Here is a 25921-nt window from a genome sequence, read left to right as displayed (position 1 = left end):
TCCTCACGTAACAAAATTAACTCTCGCTAAGCCCTGTCAACATTGCATCTGATATAGCGGTGGCAGTTTCATATAAAACGCGAAACGCAGCCCCTTGACTTACATTGTGCAAGTGGTAAAATACTCTCGAACTTGCACTATACCGTTAGAGCGATTCTATGCAAGATCAGCCAACGAATCTTTGGCAAAGCCTCGTCGCCAGTTTTGTAAAGGCTCAGTCGCTACCGTTGTGGAGGTCGAATTGTCACTATTGTTACGGTAGGCCCAGTTCGTGAGTTCGTGAAACGGCTTCTGGTGCAGAAAAATGCCGGACAATTTCTCCCTGCCACTGCTACGCTATGCACCAGGGTCAGGTAACAGGATAGGAGAACTAAGGTTCTGCAACACTCCAAAAAATTACTAACAAAGTCGCACAAATGAGTTGAAAGGTTTACATATCTTTGTAACTAATTGATTAATCAAGTTTGCAACACTGCTTGTAATATAACACAAAAAGGCCCTCAATGGATAAGAGCAAATAATCGTAGGAAAACTTCTCGGTACATAGCAAATACAATTTACAACAACTGTCTGTTCACTTCTAAGATTTCATTAAACGACTTGGCGTGAAGAAGTCAGCCCTGGACGAAGATCTACAACCAAGTGGGTGAGAGAGCTGCTGTTCATTCTTCGGAGTAGGCTTCTCCGTTGTCATTCGGTCACTGGCGGACTGTACTTGGCCGGCAATTGGCCGAGGCGAAGTCGATATCTTCATCCTCAGAGCCGCACGTGGCGCTGGTGGAACTCGCGCAAGTGGTGAGTCTCCATAGCACTGGCACCAACTCGCATCTTTGCGCCTGAGGTGCTTTTGCTCTGCCTGTGTCTTGTTCGGACGACACAGCAGAATCATTATTTAGCATAGTACTTGCTGAAATGTTAAATCCTGTTTACCAAAAATTATATATATTTTGATGAGAAACATATGACTACAAAACCTCAATACAATTTTCACACCACGGAAAAGTAACTGATATGAAGCAACAGTGGACACGTCACTAGAATGGCTGGTGTACCCGTTAGTTACGGAAGGCACTGAATTTATGCTAGCAGCAAGTTATCTTGAGGAACTAAGTCTAACATGTGACAAGAAATGGTAGCTGCTCCAGTTTTTAAAGTGGAATCGCAGCGTTGATGCTGACGACTTACTGGTGTGTACCCACTGAATTAGTCTTCCGCCAATCTCCCCATCTATATCTGCCCATTCTCAAGACTTCCCCAAGCCCGAGAAGACTCACGAAGCCTGTTGTATTCATACAGTTCTCTCACACCTGTTTTTAGTGCGATCAGATTTCTGGACTCAAGACATGGTGAACATTCAAAGCCCTGCTCACTGCTTCGCCTACTGTACAGCTTTGGAGTGTTGCCTGTGATGACGCTGGGGCTCGAGCCGGTAAACGGCATATCGACTATGGTTGCTGTATCTTGGCGGACGACGCACAGCATGCACATACGTTGCAATGACCAGTATTAAATCTATGCTACGAAAGCATTTCAAATTATCCTTCATTCCCCATAAGCTAAGGGTTTATGTCAAGAAATCATTCATTTTCCCATAATTTTTAGAACAACTGTATAAAATTTACGGTAATTAATTAATATTTTGGCAATTTTGTTTTAAGAACAAAGATCTATAGCAGATCAATAAAGTTTGGAAGTATTTGCGCGAATAAGCTCACAGTGTTGGTCAAGCAAAAGGCTGATAAATGAAATAATTAAAAAATAAGAAACTTGACCTGATTGATTGTATATACAGGTATAAACATTTACTTCTACATGTGAAAAAGCAGCATATTTCAATTTAGAAATATAAAATATGAGGTTAAGTTAACAAAACGAGGAGAGAAAAACATTCTGTTGCTCAGACTGTGTACGAATACTGTTCAAAAGTACATTACCAACCTATTTTGCGAAAATGAACAGTACAGCATTGTTATTGTTGTTATTGTGGTCTTCAGTCCTGAGACTGGTTTGATGCAGCTCTCCATGCTACTCTATCCTGTGCAAGCATCTTCATCTCCCAGTACCTACTGCAACCTACATCCTTCTGAATCAGTTTAGTATATTCATCTCTTGGTCTCCCTGTACGATTTTTACCCTCCACGATGCCCTCCAATACTAAACTGGTGATCCCTTGATGCCTCAGAATATGCCCTACCAACCGATCCCTTCTTCTAGTCAAGTTATGCTATAAATTTCTCTTCTCTCCAATTCTATTCAATACCTCTTCATTAGTTATGTGATCTACCCATCTAATCTTCAGCATTCTTCTGTAGCACCACATTTCAAAAGCTTTTATTCTCTTCTTGTCCAAACTATTTATCGTCCATGTTTCACTTCCATACATGGCTACACTCCATACAAACAATTTCAGAAACGACTTCCTGACATTTAAATCTATACTCGATGTTAACAAATTTCTCTTCTTCAGAAACGCTTTCCTTCCCATTGCCAGTCTACATTTTATATCCTCTCTACTTCGACCATTATCAGTTATTATGCTCCCCAAATAGCAAAACTCCTTTACTGCTTTAAGTGTCTCATTTCCTAATCTAATTCCTCAGCATCACCCGAATTAATTCGACTACATTCCATTATCCTCGTTTTGCTTTTGTTGATGTTCATCTTATATCCTCCTTTCAAGAACATGTACATTCCGTTTGGCTGTTCTTCCAGGTTCTTTGCTGTCTCTGAAGGAATTACAATGTCATCAGTGAACCTCAAAGTTTTTATTCCTCCTCCATGGATTTTAATTGCTACTCCAAATTTTTTATTTTGTTTCCTTTACTGCTTGCTCAATATACAGACTGAATAACTTCAGGGAGAGCTGCAACCCTGTCTCACTCCCTTCCCAACCACTGCTTCCCTTTCATGCCCCTCGACTCTTATAACTGCCATCTGGTTTCTGTACAAATTGTAAGTAGCCTTTCGCTCCCTGTACTTTACCCCTGCCACCTTCTGAATTTGAAAGAGAGTATTCCAGTCAACATTGTCAAAAGCTTTCTCTAAGTCTACAAATGCTAGAAATGGAGGTTTGACTTTCCTTAATCTATTTTCTAAGATTAGTCGTAGGGTCAGTAGTGCCTCACGTGTTCCAACATTTCTACGAAATCCAAACTAATCTTCCCCGAGGTCGGCTTCTACTAGTTTTTCCATTCGTCTATAAAGAATTCGTGTTAGTATTTTGCAGCAGTGGCTTATTAAACTGATAGTTCGGTAATTTTCACATCTGTCAACACCAGCTTTCTTTGGGATTGGAATTATTATATTCTTCTTGAAGTATGAGGGTATTTCGCCTGTCTCATACATCTTGCTCACCAGATGGTAGAGTTTTGTCAGGACTGGCTCTCCCAAGGCCGTCAGTAGTTCTGATGGAATGTTGTCTACTCCCGGGGCCTTGTTCCGACGTAGATCTTTCAGTGCTCTGTCAAACTCTTCACGCAGTATCATATCTCCTATTTCACCTTCGTCTACATTCTCTTCCATTTCTATAATATTGTCCTTAAGAACATCGCCCTTGTATAGACCCTATGTATACTCTTACCACCTTTCTGCTTTTCCTTCTTTGCTTAGAACTGGGTTTCCATCTGAGCACTTGATATTCATGCAAGTGGTTCTCTTTTCTCCAAAGGTCTCTTTAATTTTCCTGTAGGCACTATCTGTCTTACGCCTAATGACGTAAGCCTCTACATCCTTACATTTATCCTCTAGCCATCCCTGCTTAGCCATTTTGCATTTCCTGTCGATCTCATTTTTGAGACGTTTGTATTCTTTTTTGCCTGCTTCATTTACTTCATATTTATATTTTCTCCTTTCATCAATTAAATTCAATATCTCTTCCGTTACCCAAGGATTTCTATTAGCCCTCGTCTTTTTACCTACTTGATCCTCTGCTACCTACACTATTTCGTCTCTCAAAGCTACCCATTCTTCTTCTACAGTATTTCTTTCCCCCATTCTTGTCAATCGTTCCCTAATGCTCTCCCTGAAGCTCTCTACAACCTCTGGTTCTTTCAGTTTATCCAGATCCCATCTCCTCAAATTCCCACCTTTTTGCAGTTTCTTCAGTTTTAATCTACAGTTCATAGCCAATAGATTGTGGTCAGAGTCCACATCTGCCCCTAAGAAAGTCTTACAATTTAAAACCTGGTTCCTGAATCTCTGTCTTACCATTATATAACCTATCTGAAACCTGTCAGTATCTCCAGGGTTCTTCCATGTATACAACCTTCTTTTATCATTTTTGAACCAACTGTTAGCTATGATTAAGTTATGCTCAGTGCAAAGTTCTACCAGGCGGCTTCCTCTTTCAATAATAAACGTGCTGATTTGGCTACATTCAAGAGATGATAAAGGAAAAAAACACCGTACACAAATTGTGACAAAATCAACAATAGTTATGCTAACACGTACTGTGTACAAAATACATTAGGTAATATGAAATATGTATAAAAACTCATACAGTTCGCGCAGATATTAAATATAAACAAATGAAAAGCTGTCACCAATAGAGTAGAACCAGTGTTTTTTCAGCAACATTTTTATTGTGGAGCGGGTAATAAATACCTGGTGGTTAAAATTAAACTTTCCCTGTTCAACTCTCTATAACACGGAAGTTAATTACGAGTACCAAACTTGGTAGCATTAATGTGAAGGACATAGGGAAGAGAAAAAATGCAGAATCAGTTCAATCGAAACACTTCTGATGTCTGCTACGGTAAATCAGACCTTTACATACTGGCACCATTATTGCTACAAAAGGGGTTCAATATAGCGCCCATCAGTGTCCATCTGCGGAGCTAGTTGGCATATAAACTTGTACTACTGTGGTAGGCATGAGCTTCGTATCTATCTTGGCCACAATAATGCGTTCACTATGCTGTTTGTAGGAGCTTACCCGCATTCCTATTTTCCTATTCATTATTTAACCTACTCCTGCATTACCCTCATTTGATTTTGTGTTTATAACCGTGTATTCACCTGACCAGAAGTCTTGTTCCTCCTGCCACCGAACTTCACTAAGTCCCACTATCTCTAACTTTAACCTATCCATTTCCATTTTTAAATTTTCTAACCTACCTGCCCGATTAACGGATCTGACATTCCACGCTCCGATCCGTAGAACGCCAGTTTTCTTTCTCCTGATAACGAAGTCCTCTTCAGTAGTCCCCGCCCGGAGGTCCAAATGGGGGACTATTTTACCTCTGGAACATTTTACTCAACAGGACGCTGTCATCATTCAACCATACAGCAAATCTGGATGCCCTCGGGAAAAATTACGGCTGTAGTTTCCCCTTGCTTTCATCCGTTCGCAGTTCCAGCGCAACAAGTCCGTTTTGGTTAGTGTTACAAGGTCAGATCAGTCAATCATCCAGACAGTTGCCCCTGCTACTACTGAAAAGGCTGCTGCCCCTCTTCAGGAACCACACGTTTGTGTGGCCTCTCAACAGATACCCCTCCGTTGTGGTTCCACCTACGGTACGGCTATCTGTATCGCTGAGGCACGCAAGCCTCCCCACCAGCGGAAAGGTCCATGGCTCATGGGGGGAGTACAGCATTATACAGTTTAAAAAGACATAAATGCGCATAAATTATGAAAATTTTGATATTGTTGTTTTCATTAACTGAGTAGTTCTTGTTTGCAGAGCGTGAGCTTCTTATCTCTGAAGCTAACAAATCTATGACCAAAACTTTTTTATCCTGTATACCAACAGCCGCGCAGAGACTCGAATTCACGTGATCTAGTTGCATTTTTCTCTCGTTAACAAGCTCCAGGCTGCGATTTGTGCACAGTACCTTGGCAGGATTTGAAACATTCAGTCATGTTGAGTTGTACGCTTATGGCTGAGTTGCTAGCGTACTGCTAGCGATGAGTACGGAATGAAGAATACTTTTTCCTTTAACGCATTTCTGGTCAAAGTAAGTCTACTATTAACAAACTTCGACCTTAATTTGAGAAGAAATTCCTCAGAATCTATGCTTTTAGCACAGAATTGAATCATGGATTGTGGAAAAACCGAAAACTGGGAGAAACGAACCCTTTGAGACGTGATTCTTTAGAAGGATGTTGGAAATTAGATTTGAAGAGGTTTCCCGCACTGGATCATAGGATCCAATGAAGCGGGCGTCGTTCTGTTGTCTGCATTCCGCAGACTGGCTTGATGTAGCTCTTCACATCAATGAATTCCGTGTAAGCCTTTTCATCTCTGTACGCTTACTGCACCCCACATCCGATTGAACCTTTTTACTGTACTCAACCCTTTGTCTCCCAGTACATCGCTCTCCTTATTTTCAGTTACCAGAGGCCTGTAATGAATGGTTGTGTAATTTAATTGTGTAATATAGTAATTACAGACTTGTTACTACATTGCAGTTTTTTGGTATTGTCTTGTTAGTAAGTGGTAAACAGCTGGTTATAACACAATTACTGATTGTTCCTGCTTACGTATTGTGACCTTATTAGAGCATATATACTGCACTGGAGTTGTACTTAGAATGTGCGAGCTGGCGTAAGTTCTGCGTTACAACGTTTGTGATATGAGGACAAGCGTTATCATGAGTTAGCAGAATGCCTTGTCGCAGTTTTCTCGGACGTTGCGCCTTGATCGCACGCAGTTACCTCTCCAGCGTTGCGCAAAGATGGAGACACCAGGTTCCTCGAAATCAATAAGCAATGGGCCTCGCTAATCAAGAGACAGCAGATGACTGACTTTTGAACTTCTTTATCTGAGGGGATGATGATGACACCACTGCGTCGTCGGCACTTTCCGGTTCCTACTAGTGGCATCAGTTGTGGCGGCAACAGTGATGGTCCTCTTTGGATGCATTTAGCAAAAACGTCGTCGTAGTTTACGTTTTCGCATTTATGGAATGCAGTTTGGAAAGAGCCAAATACCACAATAATACTTTACCTGTAGGTGGCCGCGCGGGGTAGCCGTGAAGTTTGAGGCATCTTGTCAAGGTTCGCGCAGCTCCCCAAGTCGGGGGTTCGAGTCCTCCCTGGTGCCTGTGTGTGTGTGTGTGTGTGTGTGTGTGTGTGTGTGTGTGTGCTTACGCCTAGGGACCGATGACGTCAGCAGTTTGGTTCCATAGTCCTTACCATAAATTTCCAATTTCCTACATATAGGTGCTTATATTTTCCCATCGGAGTTGTGCCGCGTTGCATATACGTTACATCTAAGCTCTCAGTCGGAAACTATTGGTCGCCATTGTATTTAATCTGATTATGTACTGCATCTACGATTTTCCGTTAGTGGTTTAACATGATCAGTATGTTGTTACTTATATTGATTTGGTCGTTTATAATTACTTTCCTTTTTGTTACAGAGGCTCTTTGTACTTTAATGTTAGGATTTTTCTGTTGTGATTATTCAGCCTAACAATTTACATATGCTGTTCTACGTTAGGTGGTTCACATCCATGTTTCATAGGAGTTCAGCAAAGCCAGAACATCTCCTGCTCCTTACGTGTTCTTTGAATTTAGTTTTAAAATTTCTGCCTGTCCTTCCTGAGCCGAACGCGACACGTGTTCATGCCGTGTCTTGCATGACAGATTCTCTTTACCGAACTGTCGCCTCGTTTCTTATTCGATTTACTGGCGTCACTAACTCTCTGGCTTGCCTTCCCGTGAGTGGCAGCAGCAGCGCGTATCGATAAGAGCACTGTCGTATTATCTTTGAAGCGACCTTTAGTATTTCCAGCTCGTCGTGTGTCGGAGTTCAGTCGGGACGGAGCACCAGTGAGGTGCGGACAGCCAATTTTCGCCGACTGCTGGCGACACACATACACTGTCCGACGGAAGGAGACTGGAGCGGCAACGACCGTTTGCTCATCGTTCGGTCGGTCGTCTCATCGGTCGACGTGTATCTGGTCTTTTGACCGTTTCTGGGCCTCGTCAGTTGGTCATCTTGCCGCCAGTGGGACGGTTCCTTCCTTGTGCGGAGATATCGGGTGGCCATTGGGTAAGTACACTCCTGGAAATCGAAAAAAGTACACATTGACACCGGTGTGTCAGACCCACCATACTTGCTCCGGACACTGCGAGAGGGCTGTACAAGCAATGATCACACGCACGGCACAGCGGACACACCAGGAACCGTTGTGTTGGCCGTCGAATGGCGCTAGCTGCGCAGCATTTGTGCACCGCCGCCGTCAGTGTCAGCCAGTTTGCCGTGGCATACGGAGCTCCATCGCAGTCTTTAACACTGGTAGCATGCCGCGACAGCGTGGACGTGAACCGTATGTGCAGTTGACGGACTTTGAGCGAGGACGTATAGTGGGCATGCGGGAGGCCGGGTGGACGTACCGCTGAATTGCTCAACACGTGGGGCGTGAGGTCTCCACAGTACATCTATGTTGTCGCCAGTGGTCGGCGGAAGGTGCACGTGCCCGTCGACCTGGGACCGGACCGCAGCGACGCACGGATGCACGCCAAGACCGTAGGATCCTACGCAGTGCCGTAGGGGACCGCGCCGCCACTTCCCAGCCAATTAGGGACACTGTTGCTCCTGGGGTATCGGCGAGGACCATTCGCAACCGTCTCCATGAAGCTGGGCTACGGTCCTGCACACCATTAGGCCGTCTTCCGCTCACGCCCCAACATCGTGCAGCCCGCCTCCAGTGGTGTCGCGACAGGCGTGAATGGAGGGACGAATGGAGACGTGTCGTCTTCAGCGATGAGAGTCGCTTCTGCCTTGGTGCCAATGATGGTCGTATGCGTGTTTGGCGCCGTGCAGGTGAGCGCCACAATCAGGACTGCATACGACCGAGGCACACAGGGCCAACACCCGGCATCATGGTGTGGGGAGCGATCTCCTACACTGGCCGTACACCACTGGTGATCGTCGAGGGGACACTGAATAGTGCACGGTACATCCAAACCGTCATCGAACCCATCGTTCTACCATTCCTAGACCGGCAAGGGAACTTGCTGTTCCAACAGGACAATGCACGTCCGCATGTATCCCGTGCCACCCAACGTGCTCTAGAAGGTGTAAGTCAACTACCCTGGCCAACAAGATCTCCGGATCTGTCCCCCATTGAGCATGTTTGGGACTGGATGAAGCGTCGTCTCACGCGGTCTGCACGTCCAGCACGAACGCTGGTCCAACTGAGGCGCCAGGTGGAAATGGCATGGCAAGCCGTTCCACAGGACTACATCCAGCATCTCTACGATCGTCTCCATGGGAGAATAGCAGCCTGCATTGCAGCGAAAGTTGGATATACACTGTACTAGTGCCGACATTGTGCATGCTCTGTTGCCTGTGTCTATGTGCCTGTGGTTCTGTCAGTGTGATCATGTGATGTATCTGACCCCAGGAATGTGTCAATAAAGTTTCCCCTTCCTGGGACAATGAATTCACGGTGTTCTTATTTCAATTTCAGGAGTGTATTACCTCTGCATGGTTGGGTCCGAGGCAGTGTGCGCGGGTCGCCGTGTCTCCGAGTTCCGAGTGGACAACAAGGGAGTCGGGATGGAGCTGCAGTCAGCTCCGGACAGCCACCATTTGCTCGACCTTATTTGGTCGTTCGGTCGATCGTCTCATCGGACGACGTGTATTTGGTCGCCAACCGCTAATGGAAACTCTTAGTGTGTCGACTTCTTGTTCCACAGTGATTTCTTTTAGGATTGTTCCAGTTCTTGTGGAAGTGATTTCGTGGAACTGTGTCTAGCTTGTGTAAATTCAACTGAGTAGTTGTGTTAATGCTGTCTGTGTAATGGAGAAGGCAGTCATTCGATTATGACACAGCAGCGAGTGTGTGTTCATCGCTGTGTTGATGACGTCCGGAACGGTGTGTGGTTCCACAACCTTGGTGTTGTTCATATTTGTGAGTGGTTATAGTACCTTGACTGTATCTAGACGCCAATTTTCGAACGTAGTGCTGCTGGTATCCTCGTCCTTGTTGATATTTTCCGCTGTCGTGCTGTTCGTCGGGTGGAACGGAATTGATTAAGTTGTTGGTTGGTCCTTCAGCCGTCCCGAGGTCGTGTTGCCATCCGATTATTTAGTATTACGCTTGGCCGCCTGTCTCACATAAATTTATGTTAGAGTTACCTCCTCAGGCCGACCCTTGGAACACTTCTGAGCACCACTCTTCTGTTGTTTTCGATTATGATTTTTTTTTTAGTCTCAAGTACTCTGCGAGGCCTTCAGCCGTCTATTAATTTTGTTTGTTTTAATGTTCGGTATACGGCCTTCAGCCGAACTTTATGTGAAATATTTTAAGATAAGGCCTTAGTTGGAAAATCATTTGTTTAAAACCTTGCAAATTTTCTTCTCTATCAGAAATTCTTGTTATCCAGGCCTTAAGCCTTGAGTTCTTCTACGTCAAGTGTGTGGCCTTAAGCCGTGTGTATTTCCTAATGCAATTTTAATTATTTGTGTCCGGGCCTTCAGCCGTATTGTCTTTGAATGCCTTTAAGGGCACATGTTATTAAGTGTTTCAGGAGAATAAAGTTTGTATGTTTTGTGCAACTGACAGTAACTGATTCTGACGTCTTTCCATATCTGTAACCTGATCCGCACTGTCCTCCGAATCCTGATTTTACTTCTCAATTACAGTAATTTGTAGTTTTTCTCTTTCTCTAGCACCAAATTTCTAATGTTCTTACGCTATATAATTATCAAAAACTCTTTTCGCTGTAATAGAAATGACTTAGGTGCCTGCAGTCAACCCTTAGGCACAGCGAAGCAGGACTTCTATAACACCTGATCGACAGGAAAAAATTATCCTGATCGGGCAGATTGGGATAGCAAAATGCTGTAACTCGATTTGTCGGTGCGTTTGTGCTGAAAGGAGTTGGCCGATGTGACCGTGTCTGACTATGGTCGTGATGTCGTGAAGCAGAGTCCAGAATCAATCTCTGCAGTAAACAGCGCCTCTGTGGGTTTGGTTGCGCGAGAGAATGAGGGGTGACGCTGCTTGTCGCTCTGGGTGGGCGTTACCCCAGTAACCTAACTCTTGTACTGATACTACATGACGACCGGATCCACACCTTTGATTATCATAGTTGGATAACCGTTACTCCGTAATGGTGATCATCATCACTTTGAAGCATTAGGGCGGTCGTCCTGCTGACTTGTCTACTTATTGTTTACACTTTGTTGTCCTTGTACATTTACTATTCGTGTAGTTTATTTACAAATTATACGGAGGTCCAAATTTACCGTCCTGTCGACGTTGAGGTCTTGAGACACGGAGCACCAGCTTATGTTTGACAAAGATGGCATAGGAAGGTAGAATATGACATTTCTAACAAGTGATTTACGGAAAACAGAGATAGAATATCAGCTCTGACAGCGCCTCTGTTTTGGTGTATGAGTCCGGTATCTGAACAACGGATCGAACTCCACCGATAAAAGGATGATTACGTAATGTAGACTAATACATGTGATCTAATACCTGCAAACAACGAGTGATAGTAATAAACGAGGAAAAGCGGGAATGGAAATTTGGAAATTTGTGATAAGTTCCTACGCGGTCCCTAGGCTTACACGCTACTTAATCTAACTTACACTAACGACAATACACACACCCATGCCCCAGGGAGGACTCGACGCTCCGACGGAGGGAGCCGCGCGAACCGTGGCAAGGCGCGTGAGACCGCACGACTACCCCGCGCGGCCCGGGATTAAGTTCGTCTATAGAAATGTAATTCAGTGTCGTATCATTCTGCAGCTCTGCAGCTCAGCTGTCATTGCGCGAACAGTATATCGTGGCACCTGGCTTTTTTTTTTTTTTTTTTTTTTTTAGACATTCGTAGTTATTACTCTTCTCAGTGACTGCACACAACTTCCCCTTGTGACCCATATTGAATCCTAAGACACGGAAATTATCGTCATATTCTTCAAGTACCCCACCTCACATTTCGTTATACGTTACAATTGTCAGTTACCCTTTATGTTACTGACTGCGTCCCAACAATATCAATTGTGACACATTATATCCAGCCTACAGAGCCAAGTCCCCAAGGATACTTTTGTTAATTATAGAGCCTCTAAGTAAGACAAGTTCAGTCTCATTCTGCGCTTCTTTGAATATTCTTGTCCTCGTAACAGATCTGCTACCTCCCTAGGGCTCGATGCTATAATTTTCATCAAGTGTCAGATTATTACGCTTCTTGTAAAGTAAGAGAATCAACGGTATTTGTGATGCCAGGACTCTGACCAGAGAAGGAAAGGCCGTTTCGGAAGACTAATGAATATGAGAATTTTGCTTTATTGGGTTTGTAAATATTTATATAAGTGATTCTCCATGATCTCAGATGATGAAAGGTATATACAGCCAAACTGGCAGGTTCATAAGTGACTCTTTTAATGCGATTTAATATGTCTTTAATTCATACATATTATTTCATGACCGCTTGTTTTTGAAGCAGTGCTTCAATTAAGGCGCCCTTACACTTGCGCTCCTTGCTCCTAGTCGCCGTGCGACTGTGCTTGTCCCCCACACAACTAGGGCACGCGTGTAGGAGCATGCCTCTTCCTGGACAGTGAGCACTAGTGATTTCATTCACGCCTGTGTTTACATTGGACCCCTATACTTCAGTGTAAGGCAAGCTACAGCCGCAAGGCGACTAGCCGCAAGGCGCACGGGTGCAAACGCACTTTCTGACAACGCAACACCCAGCTTGCTGGGAGGAAATGAAACTTTACTTGTTGGCAGGATACGTTATGCTATTTCAGTGAATAGAAAATGGAGTCCAACTGATTAAGTACTTGGCACTATGATGTGTCATCTGTCAAGGCCTGGATGCACGCAGTTATTCGGTTGGGGAGGGTATCATAATAAAGCCGTTGTATCTTCTCCTGAGGCAAGCTAGCCCACGCCTGTTTTAACTGGCTCTCGATATCGTGGATACTGCCACTGGAAGGAGTTTACGTTTGAACTGGTCCCAAATACGTTCTATCTAGATATATCTGCGGACAAACTGGCCACAGGAGTACTTCAACTTCATGAATACAGTTCTTAGAGACATGTGCAGGGGGTGGACGAGCTTTGTTCTGCTGACAAATGGCACCACTGTACAGTGTCGCTGGGAAGGTAACATATGAGAGGGCAGGATGTTCCTACCCTCAAACGTAACCAGCCATGACCTTCAGTCATACCCTCACCATGACGCGAAGAGTAACAGCGTTGCGCCTCTCCAAGACAGTGGAAGAATGGGATCTCTCCAGAGGCAGCTGTCATACTCACCGACGATGATCATTTAGCATAGTGCGGAATCGTGATACATCTCCGAACACAATGCGACGCAATTCATCAGCAGCCCATGCTTCCAGGTTATGACATAATATCAAACTGCGTTGTGATGTTAATGCCCCCTACATTATGGGACGATAATTCCCCACTCCTGCGGATACTATTCTCCGACCAGTAGTGCGGGATGATACAGAATATTGAAAGAAGCCCTTTACTTCTTATCGGATGGAAGGTGTAGATACGGAGGGGGCTGGGATGTTCTTGGCGCACAATACAAGAACTCTTCCTTGTCTTGATCAGACGTGATTGACCAGAATCTTGCCGACGAGTATACGTGCTCTCGCGTTCCTATACAGTACAACATCGGACCACTGTGACATCCTAACGCCGCACAAATTTTGGTATTTCACTGTCGATTAGCCAGCGACATTGAGACTCAAAGCGAGGCCTATATCAAATTCCGCCAGGTGCTGTTACCGCTGTCTCAGACGAGTACATGGTGCCTTCGTGTTCTTCGCAGTGATCACTCATCATCGAACGCTGTTTACGTCTTTTGTATACACTAGCTGGCCTGGTAACAACACTAAACACGGGTAAAACTCATGCGCTGGGGTGGCCATTCCACCTGTCACTGGCAGTTGCTGCTCTAATCGTCTACATACCCGTCGATGGTGTGTACATGAACGTACACCCGCCTGTAACCTTTTCTTCTCGTTGTATATAAAAAGAAATCATGCATCTGTTCTTATTTTTTATGCATAATTGTGATGATAGTGGTAATTCATGTAACTTTCCGGTGTCAATAGCCTGCCACTAATTTTTCAGTCTGACAAATACTTCAATAACAGGTATGAAATTTTATAGTCTCTTTAACTGACGTGTCTGTAACAGCATTAATTTATGTTTAGCTAAATTCATTAATAGCGTTGCAATAAAGCTCACTTATAATTTTTTTGCGTTACTGTTGTGTGGTAATTCACCTTTTTTTACCGTTTGTCATTTGTTGCTACTGATATTGTGTTCTCAAATGCACCTTGACTTTTACAGACCTGGAGAATCTTAGGAAAAAGTGGTTCACTGTACCGAAGAGGGCATATAGGAAACTGGCGTGACCCATTCTTGAGTAGTGTTCGAGTGTTTGGGATCCGTACCAGGTCTGATTGAAGAAAGACATCGAAGCAATTCAGAGGCGGGCTACTAAATTTGTTACGGGTAGGTTCGAAAAGCCCGTAAGTGTTAAGGAGATGCTTCGGAAACTCAAATGGGAATCCCTGGAAGGAAGGCGACGTTCTTTTCGAGAGACACTGTTGAGAAAATTTAGAGAACCGCACGAAGATAAGCTACGAGAAACTAGAGCTCATACGGAGGCATTTCCCCTCGCTCTATTTGCGAGTGGAACAGGAAAGGAAATGACTAGCAGTGACTAGCCAGACACCGTACAGTGGCTTGGGGAGTATCTAGATGTAGCTATAGTTGTAGAGCGTTTGAATCGTATGTACCAAATAAATTCATGTTTCGACTGGAAAGAAGTGTATTCTTCCATTTGGGTGTCATCGATGATCGGAAACATGCGAATCGATTCTCTGCATTTGTGGGCGTCTACAGAGTGACATGTCACTGGAGTAACCGTGGCCATAAAATTGTCGTGGGAGTTGTTTAAAAAGTTTTCATGTTGAAGCAAGAGAATCACCGTGTTCACTGGTGGTACACATCAGTCAGGTCCAGAATTGTGATATCCCATAATTAGCCACAATACGAAACATTACCGTTCCACGGGTGAGACCACAAAATTGTATGTGCCTCACGTTTTAAGTGAATACAACAAACGTCGGCTGATGATCGTTCGTTCATCTCTACTTAATCGTCACCAATTAGCTCGGGAACGAATTCAGTCAACATAAAATGTGAAATGGGTGACGATGATGTGATAACCAGGATGTTACATGGGGATGACGCAGGGCACTGTTTTAAACGAACAGACTGTCGTCTTTTCTTCTAGAGAATATAGAAGAGCACGTAAACGCGGATTGTTATCGTTTACCGTGACCACTTACCATAAACTGAACTTGCGTCCCCCCCTGGTAGCTGAGTGGTCAGTGTGACGAAATGTCATACCTAACGGCCTGGGTTCGATTGCTGGCTGGGTCGGAGATTTTCTCCGCTCAGGGAGTGGGTGTTGTGTTTTCCTTATCATCATCATTTCATCCCCATCGACAAGCAAGTCGCCGGAATGGCGTCAGCTCGAAAGACTAGCACCAGGCGACCGGTCTAGCCACCTGGAGGCCCTAGCCACACGCTTTTCCAACTGGTATTGCCATCCAGAAAATACGATATTTTAATATAAACGTCGAAATATTTAACCTACCACGTTTATGTAGCTGTGAGACTATCGTGTGGTTTCTGCCTCTGTGTTTATACGTACATCAGCACTTTCTCTTTTGTTTACATGTTTTACTTTCCCTTTTCCGTTTGTTTTTACTCCAGCTGGACATCCTTTCAGGCGTATGCTTACACGAGTGTAGCTGGAAAAAATAATAACTCCGTTGGTTACTGAGTTACCATAAGAAAAATATAGGACGTCGCATTGCGAAAACAAGAGACTGCGTCACGGACAGAGGAAAACAACAGGGGTGAGCGGTACAACGACAGTGGAGTGTTTTATAAAGTTCCCATAACAGCGACCGTGGAAAGCACTGCAAGCTGTCCACGGTGACTGGTTGGATGACAATACTTCACATTTATTCCGGGAAAAGTAACATTGCTAACACCAAACGAAACGATACAAATCGAAGGAAATACCAGACCATGAAAAGCTTTATCTGCGATGTTGGTTGACAGCTGTTGAAAATTATCAAAACAAGTGATTTAAGTAGCTGTATATTACAACTGCTTTACAGGCAGCTAGCAATAATGCCTCCGCCACGCAAATAATATTATTACACTACGTTAGGTAAAGGAAAGCACTGCAGTTGATGTTCATGGAGTTACAACACCCGCTCCATTCACCGCCACCAGCTACCATATTAGTATGAGCGTCTAAGGATGGTAAAAACTGACCGAAAGCTGTTGCCATCAAAATAATGTTTTTGCGGTCGAGACTGAGTACTTTTTGCCTGACCGCTGTTCTCCACGAGAAATGTTCTCAAAAATTACGGTAGAAACGGTTCTTCAGGAGTGATGCCTAGAATAAATCCTTTCCCTGGACAACATGACAAATCTTTATTGTCGTCATCCATTTGATATCGATTTATACATAAAGCTTTCACCTATATATTTCCATACATTATAGTCTTCAACCACAACCAGTCATTTTGGTTTGCTGATCCAGTTCACTCATCGATTAGGTAATTGTCCGCAGTAATGGTTTGTGCAAAATTTTACTCGTTTACCAAAAGTAAACTCAAAACAAATTAATAAAAATGTGTTAAAATAAAAAGTATTATTTAGTCCATGACGAAAAATATAGTCCATAAGTCGCAGTTTTCTGCTCCAGAGGAGCAGGAGGAACTGAAACCGTCAACGTTGGTTACCATATTCTTCTAAGTGGAGCGCATCACAAGTTAAAAGCTGTCAAATTGAATTAAACACCGAAGATTTACAATTGTTTTTTGAGTCATCAGTCTTCAGACTGGTTTGATGCGGCCCGCCACGAATTCCTCTCACGTGCCAACCTCTTCATTCCAGAGTAGTACTTGCTACCTCCGTAATCAACTGTTTACTGGATGTATTCCAATCTGTCTTCTTCTACGGTTTCTTCACTCCACAACTCCCTCAAGTATCATGGATGTCTTAAAAGGTCTTACAATATCGTCCCTTCTCCTTGTCAGTTTTTCCACATGTTCCTTTCCTCTTCGATTCAGTGCACAACCTCCTCATTCCTCACCTTATCAGTCCCCCTAACTTTCAACATTCGTCTATAGAATCACATCTCAAATACTTCGATTCTCTTCTGTTCCAGTTTTCCCACAGTCCATGTTTCACTACCATACAATGTTGCACCCCAAACGCACATTCCCACAAATTTCTTTCTCAAATGTTTGATACTAGTAGACTTCTAGTGGCCAGGAATGCCCTTTATGCCAGTGCTGGTCTGTTTTTGATGTCCTCCTTGCTCTGTCCGTCATTGGTTATTTTGCTGCCCAGATAGGAGAATTCGTTAATTTTATCTACTTCGTGACCATCAATCCTGTTGTTAAGTTTCTCGCTGTTCTCATTTCTGCTACTTATCATTACTTTCATCATTACCCTCGACCTATATTCTGTATTCTTTAGACTGTTCATTCCATTCAGTAGATCAGTAATTCTTCTTCATTTTCACTCAGGAGAGCAATGTCATCAGCGAATCGTGTCACTGATATCCTTTCACCTTGAATTTTAATTACACTCTTGAACCTTTCTTTCGTTTCCATCATTAGTTCTTTGATGTGCAGGTTGAACAGTAGGGAGGAAAGACTACATTCTTGTCTTACACACTTTTTAATCCGAGCACTTCGTTCTTGGTCGTCCACTCTGATTTTTCCCTCTTGTCTTTTGTACATATTACATATTACCCGTCTCTCCCTATATCTTACACCTATTTTTTTCAGAATTTCGAACATCTTGCACCATTTTACATTGTCGAACGCATTTTCCAGGTCGACAAATCCTAAGAACGTATCTTGATTTTTCCTTAGTCTTGTTTCCATTAACAACCACAACGTCAGAATTACTTCTCTCGTGTCTTTACCTTCCATAAAGCCAAACTGAGCGTCACGTAACTAATCCTCAATTTTCTTCTCCTTTCTTCTGTATATTATTCTTGTCAGCAACTTGGATCCATGTGCTATTAAGCTCATTGTGCGATAATTCTCGCACTTGTCGGCTTTTGCAGTCTTCGGAATTGTGTGGATGATATTTTTTCGAAAGTCAGGTGGTATATCCCCAGACTAATACATTCTACACAGAAACGTGAACAGTCGTATTGTTGCCGCTTCCCAATGATTTTAGAAATTCTACTGGAATGTTATCTAACCCTTGTGCCTTATTTGATCCCAAGTCCTCCAAAGGTCTTTTAAATTCTGATTCTAATAATGGATCCCCTATCTCTTCTGTATCGACTCCTGTCACATTAGGCAAATTTCCCCCCTAATAGAGGCCTTCAATGTATTCTTTCCACCTATCCGCTCTCTCGTCTGCGTGTAACAGTGGAATTCCCGTTACACTCTTAACGTTACCAGCCTTGCTTTCAATTTTACCGAAAATTTTTGTGACTTTCCTATATCCTGAATCAGTCCTTGCGACAAACATAGATAATATTATGGGGCAGGCAAATCAAATACTGCATTTTATCGGCAGAAGTGTTGGAAGACGTAATATGTCTACTAAAGACACTGCCTACACCACGTTCGTTCGTCCTCTGCTAGAGTGATGCTGTGCCTTACGGGATGCTTATCGCTGGACGGGGGGCATCGAAAAAGTTCAAAGAAGATCTGATTGTTCATTTTTCCCATGTGCTGTTCCAGAGATTGGAGTGGTAGAGAATTAGTTCGAAGAAACCTCTACCAGGCATCTAAGTGTGAATTGCAGAATAATCCTGGAGATTTAGATGTAGATTGGAAGGGCATTAAGTCGTTTCTCTGACGTGCTATTGCGGAGAAATGTCTTGGTACTCCTCAGAGTTGAAAAACATCTTTCAGGTTCAGCAGTTGTCAGAGGTGTTGTCACTTCTATTTCCAGAAGTTATTGTTACGTGAGAGTGGGTGCCCTGCAGATTGTAGTTTGAAACGGCATAGAGGTACAGCTCCTGCAGTATTTCCGAAGTCGGGTCGTTGGTACAAGACCGAGAGCTACGTCTTTAACCTTCGTTTCCCCAACATGGTGTAAACATGGATAGCAACTTTGAGTTCTTTCTGTGGGAAACATCTTTAGTAATCTTCAAACTCTGAACTCCTATAGCATTGGTGCGTATAGATGATCTACGGCTTGGAAACGATCGCGGGCTTCTCTTTTAAGCCTACCGAAGACTTCTTTTGCATCTGAACGGAACTTCTGGCGCTTGGTCTGAGAGGTGGCTGCTGCCCCGACTGCGATCGTCAACTGAGGCTCTTATATCATTAATAACCTGCATGAGACGGGATGATGAAGTTTTTACTTTTTTTCTTTTAGAACATCGACCGATCTGGCCTCCAACTGATTCTTCTTGGTATCCACGTGAGGCATTACCTTTTGGTAGCCAAAATAGGAATTCTTCATCTTATATATTGCGACGGAGTGCAACTGCTTGACGACAAGCTTGGTTCGATGGCGATTTTTCAAGTGCCGGTAAACGTTCCAGCAGCAAGAATTTATTTTTATACCCCTTTTTTACAGTCCGTTATTTAAAATCCCGTCATACTGCAAATGCCTCTAAAGTGGAAAGTCGTCGTTTACAGCTACTCTTTACAGCTGTATCATCGTGTTTCTGCGTTAACTATGTGTGGTGTGTCTTTAAACATACGATCTATAAGATTCAAAGAGCGTTTTGTAAGAGTATCTGCATTATCCCTTTCAGGACTGAATAATTCCCAGAACCTTTTACACGCAGACTATTCTTTTCGAACTGCAACAGTAATTCTAGCCGTCCCTTTCCGGAAACATCTATTGTTTCATCTGCCATTGAAGCAGCGAACTCAGTCTGTTTTCTATATTACGAAATACACTGTCGGAAAGAAAATCGGTACATCAAAACATAGTGAATGTAGAGTAACGAAATTTCGGGAATACATTTGTCTAGGTAATATATTTAAGAGATTAACGTTGTAAGATCACAGGTTAATGTAAGCGTGAGGTAAGCTATTGCAGATGTCAAAGACTAGTACATTAATAACCGGTGTAAACACCAGAATGTTGAATGCCAGCGTGTATGCGTTGTGCTTTGTACAAGTGCCGGATCTGAGTTTGTGGGATGGAGTTCCATGCCTATTGCACTTGGTCGCTGACCACACGGACGGTTAATGCTGTTTGTACGTGACGCTGGAGTTTTCCTCAGATGTTGTCTCATAAGTACTCGATTGCAAACAGATCTGGTGTTCGAGTGTGCCAAGGTAACATGTCGACACTCCGTAGAGCATGTTGGGTTACAGCAGCGGTATATGGGCGAGCGTTATCCCGTTAGGAAACACTCCTAGAATATCAGTACTTTAAACATAGCTGCGCTACAGCAACGGTTCCACGTAATCAGATTAAGAGCAGCCGACCAGTTGCAAAGGATAAAGTAATCTTTACCTAGGTTTCAATAGATATAAATCTATCTTCTTCAGAAGACGGCAGTATTATAATAACATGAAGCGATATGTCCTTATCGTTTAGACAAACATCTGCATAGTTACATTAGTCATATAAAATATAGCCCTGAAAACAGGGTTTGTCAGACAAATAAAATAGGTACATGGAAGTTGGAGGGCGCATAAGCTACTGACAAACCCTGTTTTCAGGGCTATATTTTATATGACTAATGTAACTATGCAGATGTTTGTCTAAACGATAAGGACATATCGCTTCATGTTATTATAATACTGCCGTCTTCTGAAGAAGATAGATTTATATCTATTGAAACCTAGGTAAAGATTACTTTATCCTTTGCAACTGGTCGGATGCTCGTAATCTGATCACCCCTAGAATGTTATTCATGAATGGCACCTTAACAGGTCGTAGCACCGGACTGATGTACAAATTTACAGTCACGGTGCGTGGGATAGCCACAAGAGTGTTCCTGCTGTCATATTAAACGGCAATCCAAATCAAGGCTACAGTATAGATCCAGCACGTCTAGCTCACACACATGTTGGTTACAGGTCCTCGACTGGCCTCCTAACCAACACACAGGCCTGATTGGCACCGAGACATAACCAGCTTTCATCAGAAACACAACAGACCTTCACACTACTCTCGAAGAGCTCTCACTTGACACCACTAAAGTCGAAAATGTCGGTGGTTTGGGTTCAGTGGAATGCGCGCTACAGGTCGTCTGGCTCTGAGCTGACATTAAAGTTCCGATTTGTAGCAGTTCGTTGTGTCACTGTGGTGTCATCTGCTGCTCAAATTGCTGCTGGAAATGGGATCTACGATGCACGAGAACTATGGCCGAGCAGGATGGTAGGGCCACGTGGCAGTCTGGAGCCTGGTCTTCTTGCGATAGTAGATTCCCGTGAATCCCGCTGTCAGCAATCACATACAGTGGCTACATTCCTGCCAAAAGTTTCTGCATATCATAGACAGCTTCTCGTATTCCTATTACACGACCTCCTTCAAGCTCAGTGAGGTACTGATAATGGCGTCTTTTTCGAACTAAAGGGGTTCTTGACTAACATTACATGACACTTGCTTTCCGCAAAGCCTTGGCGGGCATCGTCAACTAGAAAATTTTACCTGTATCTTCTGTGAAAGACGCCTACGACCGTTTGCATGAGGAAATACCACTACGAAATTTCTGATTATTGGTTAACTGTTAGTCGAAAGTTTGAATAACTTAACTGGAACAGTAACGGAAATAAGACGTTGCAGTGAGACAAAGAATTTTATATAACAACAACATTTTATATAATATAATCATGAAAATAACTCCTCGATCACTCACTTTAATTAATGGTACGGTTATATGGAATGCTGGCCCGTCATCAGTGACGCAAAAAAGGCAATTTTATGCAACCTGGCTATCTATCCTAACTAAGATGACTATAGAGACTGTGGTGTCACCGCCAGACACCACACTTGCTAGGTGGTAACTTAAATCGGCCGCGGTCCATTTAGTACATGTCGGACCCGCGTGTCGCCACTGTGTGATCGCAGACCGAGCGCCACCACAAGGCAGGTCTCGAGATACGGAATAGCACTCGCCCCAGTTGTACGACGACTTTGCTAGCGACTACACTTACGAAGCCTTTCTCTCATTTGCCGAGAGACTGTTAGAATAGCCTTCAGCTAAGTCCATGGCTACGACCTAGCAAGGCGCCATTAGCCTTACATAGCAAGTGATAGTTTGATAGTTATAGTATGCAATGTCTCATCCGGAATGCTGTATTCACAACAAGGATAAATAAAAGTTAAGTATTCGAGGAGCTGCATACTTTTCTTATTAGCATTCAATACTTATCCTGTTCCAGAATTCACGCCCGTCTGCGTTAGATAGCTTCCATTTCGGCCTCCTCTATCTACAAGGTGTTGGCACATTTACCAACACATCAGAGACCATAACGCAGAGCGCCTGTACTCACCAGAGTCTCAGCAGTGAGAGCCTAACCGTCTCCCCTCGTCCGGGGTCCACACACAGTGGCCGGAAGGGCTGAGAGAGTCTGCACAGCGGCTATTTGCCAACCTAACGGGGCCCGCTAACGGGCGGGGAACTTATGTCTTTCTGGTCTAGTGCAGCAGCACACTACTTGATACAGTGGTTGGCTAAACTGCATTTCCACATTCAGAGAACCCACAGCAGACAGCTCACGCATATGTCAGCAGACGCCCCGCATTCACATTTGCAGTCCATACTAAGAGTGATAATATAACATAATTTCGGATTAAAATTCCGTCACTGTCGGAAGGGCACCCAGGTGTGTTTTGAGCATGTGACTCTTGTAACAAGCCATGTAGCGGCTCACATGGGGCCGTTACAGCATCAACCCACCACGTCCTATCTCAGAGGCAACACATGCACGACCGTTACAGCGTGTATTTAAAGCAAATCTGATTTGCATCCTCACAATGGCTCTACTAGTGCCACTCTTATGCGACTAGCGCAAAAGTGGAATAGACATCATGTTTCAGGTGTAGAAACACGACTACCAATTTTGGCTTATGCCGCACAACTCCTTCTTGGTGTAGCATTCTTTTTCCGTCTACGTATTTCGAAGACAATTTTATGTTGCAAAAGGCTGCTCCCATCTGGCGGTGGTTCAAAACACGATGTATTCTGTTGATTGCCCCATAACAGTTTCCTGTCAGATGTCAGCAGGGACACAACATCAAAATATATTATACACCTCTAATGTATTTTATTTGAAGCTGTTGTGTATTGTTCGCACAGCTATTCTGTTGTATGACAAGAGACGTCGCTACAGAACGTCATCTCTATAAGATGTATTTGAATCTGTATGCATTTCATATTGGTCTGACGAAAGAATTTCCAATAACTGTACCTTTATGTACCATACAGTGTGAACGGTCAGCGAAGTTCATTGGCCCTGTAATAACTTTTTCTATAGAAATTATCTGAAGATGGTGATTTAATTTCGCTGAAACGAGTAATCAGTGTGTATTTTTATACGTCTGAGCGAATAAAATTCTGTATTAGAACATCTGTGTTTAAACTGATATACCACGCATCGAAATTGTATATTGAAACGAATAATATATAAATAAACCAATGTGTGCAGACTTAAGCCTTTCTCTCTTAAAGACTTGCAGTGTAACATGGGTATGTAGCAGTACTGCCGCGCGGGATTAGCCAAGCGGTCTATGGCGTTGCAGTCATCGAGTGTGCGGCTGGTCCCGGCGGAGGTTAGAGTCCTCCTTCGGGCATGGGTGTGTCTGTTTGTCCTTAGGATAATTTAGGTTAAGTAGTGTGTAGGCTTATGGACTGATGTTCTTAGCAGTTAAGTACCATAAGGTTTCACACACATTTGAACATTTGAGAGTACTGAGAAAGTCCGAGCATTTGAGATGAACAGTGTGTCCAAATGGTGCAGTGGTGAACGCAAATGTCTAAAAGGAGAAGATTCTGTGTTCGAGTCCCGACCCGCCACACATTTTCACTCGTCGCTGCCGATTCTGCTCAAAGTTCCGATGTACTGTAGCTGATATCATCGGTTCCTTCCCTTTCCTTTCCTTTATCCCCCTCCACCATCAATTTACGTAATAAATATGAGGGCAATTGAACATTGATTTAAAGAAAGCTGTAGATGAAGTTGGCCCTCAGTACGTAGGGAACGTGTTACAGGATTTCAAAATTTCCACAAACAACAGTGGAGTTAACTAAATAAATTTGTTGCTGTACAGGTCAACTTTGCTAGCGTAGGGAATGTTAATAATACTTCGTTTCCGCAAGAAGGAGTTCTTGGGTATTTTAGACAGAGTCCACTGTGACGTCAAGCCATTTTACAAGTGGCAGCATTATTATTATTCGTTTCTCTGTCTTAAGCTTATTACAGCTACTTAAGGAGAATGTTACGCGAGCCTCATTTCGCTTTTATCTACAAATCATCTTTTGCGGTCATTCTGGAAATATGGATAAGTAGGTTCGTACATTTTGGCTGTCGTAAATTATAAACAGTGTTTCTTTATGAAGTTTACGTGCAGTTTATTTACGGTGCATACCACGTAGGTGTGTGGAGCTAGCGTTGGGTGGACGAGATACAGAATAACTCTTTGATACATTTATGAAAATCAAAGTATTTGAAATACTCATTACCGACAACAACTAACATAACATACCCTCCTTCTTGATCAAAGCTGGTTAATTTGCCAAAGCAACTTTTTAAAAATGATTAAAACCTTTTATCAGTAAATCTTAACTCAACAGCACTGCAAAAGAACTGATTCAAACTAAAGTGGCAGTGTAGCTGAAGGCTTTACTGAATTTTAGGAAAAGGTGAAAACACACAAGTCTTTATAACAGATTAATAATAATAAACCATCAATGTTGAAAGTTAATTCAAGATTTAGCCAATTAACGGTCACAGAATAGCGAAAACGGATATCTGAAACAAAATTACAGAACCGAATTTATCAAAAGATTAATAGGTATAACAGGCAGCCATGCCAATTACATTTACCTGCGGCCATATACAAATTAATTCCGCAGCATAAACCAAATTTACAAACGTTTAAGGACAGAAGCTCCACTCAGACAATCATTTACTTTAACAAATCAACGACTCCAGAATCATTACATGGAAGACCGTACACTAATAAGTAACAATAGTGTAGTCATTTAGCAACAAATTAAATAACTGGCAAAAGCATAATCCAGGAAGCAAAAATAAAACTATAACAACGAACAATATATTGATGAGCTCTTCCAGCTCCGAGACCGTTAATCCGGCTCTTCGGTGTACATCTAGTTACAGAACGGCGCAATAGTCTATTGGACTACGTCACTGTGGCAGTTTACAATTCAGATGGGCACGGACACCTTACGTGGTACACAACAAGGCATCAGGCAGTCCATAAAGAAACTATTTTTAATTCTGGAAATAGTTGCACATTAATGAGACGTACTGTATCTTAATTTTCAGTTACAAGAGTCCCAGACATTGTAAGACCAATTCGTCGTCCACCCTTTCACAAAATGCCCGCAGAATACAAGTACCAACAGCTATTACTGAATGACTGTACACACTCATAAGGGGGCGCCACCCGCGAACACGGTTACTAAGTTATTTGAAATAACGCTTAGGTTACCACAATAAACTCGGACGCTTACGACGGGAACACAACAGCTGATGGAGTTTAACACGCTCAACGCTTTAGCACTGAAGAATGCACCGCAAACTGAGTTGCAGGTACAGATGTAACCAGGTAGAAACACCGTTCTTCTTCCAGGAGTTTCAGCTGCAGAATTCGTGCACTAACGACTGGTAGTCTTTTACCATTCCGCCCAGGTTAGAACGACCAAGCCAATGCCAATTCAACAGCATTCTGCCCCCAAACAGCAATACAGCTCGCATCAAAC

The sequence above is a fragment of the Schistocerca serialis genome, chromosome 5, assembly GCF_023864345.2.
Source record: "Schistocerca serialis cubense isolate TAMUIC-IGC-003099 chromosome 5, iqSchSeri2.2, whole genome shotgun sequence".
NCBI lineage: Eukaryota > Metazoa > Arthropoda > Insecta > Orthoptera > Acrididae > Schistocerca > Schistocerca serialis.
The sequence above is the reverse complement of the archived record's forward strand: the minus strand, read 5'-3'. Positions refer to the sequence as shown.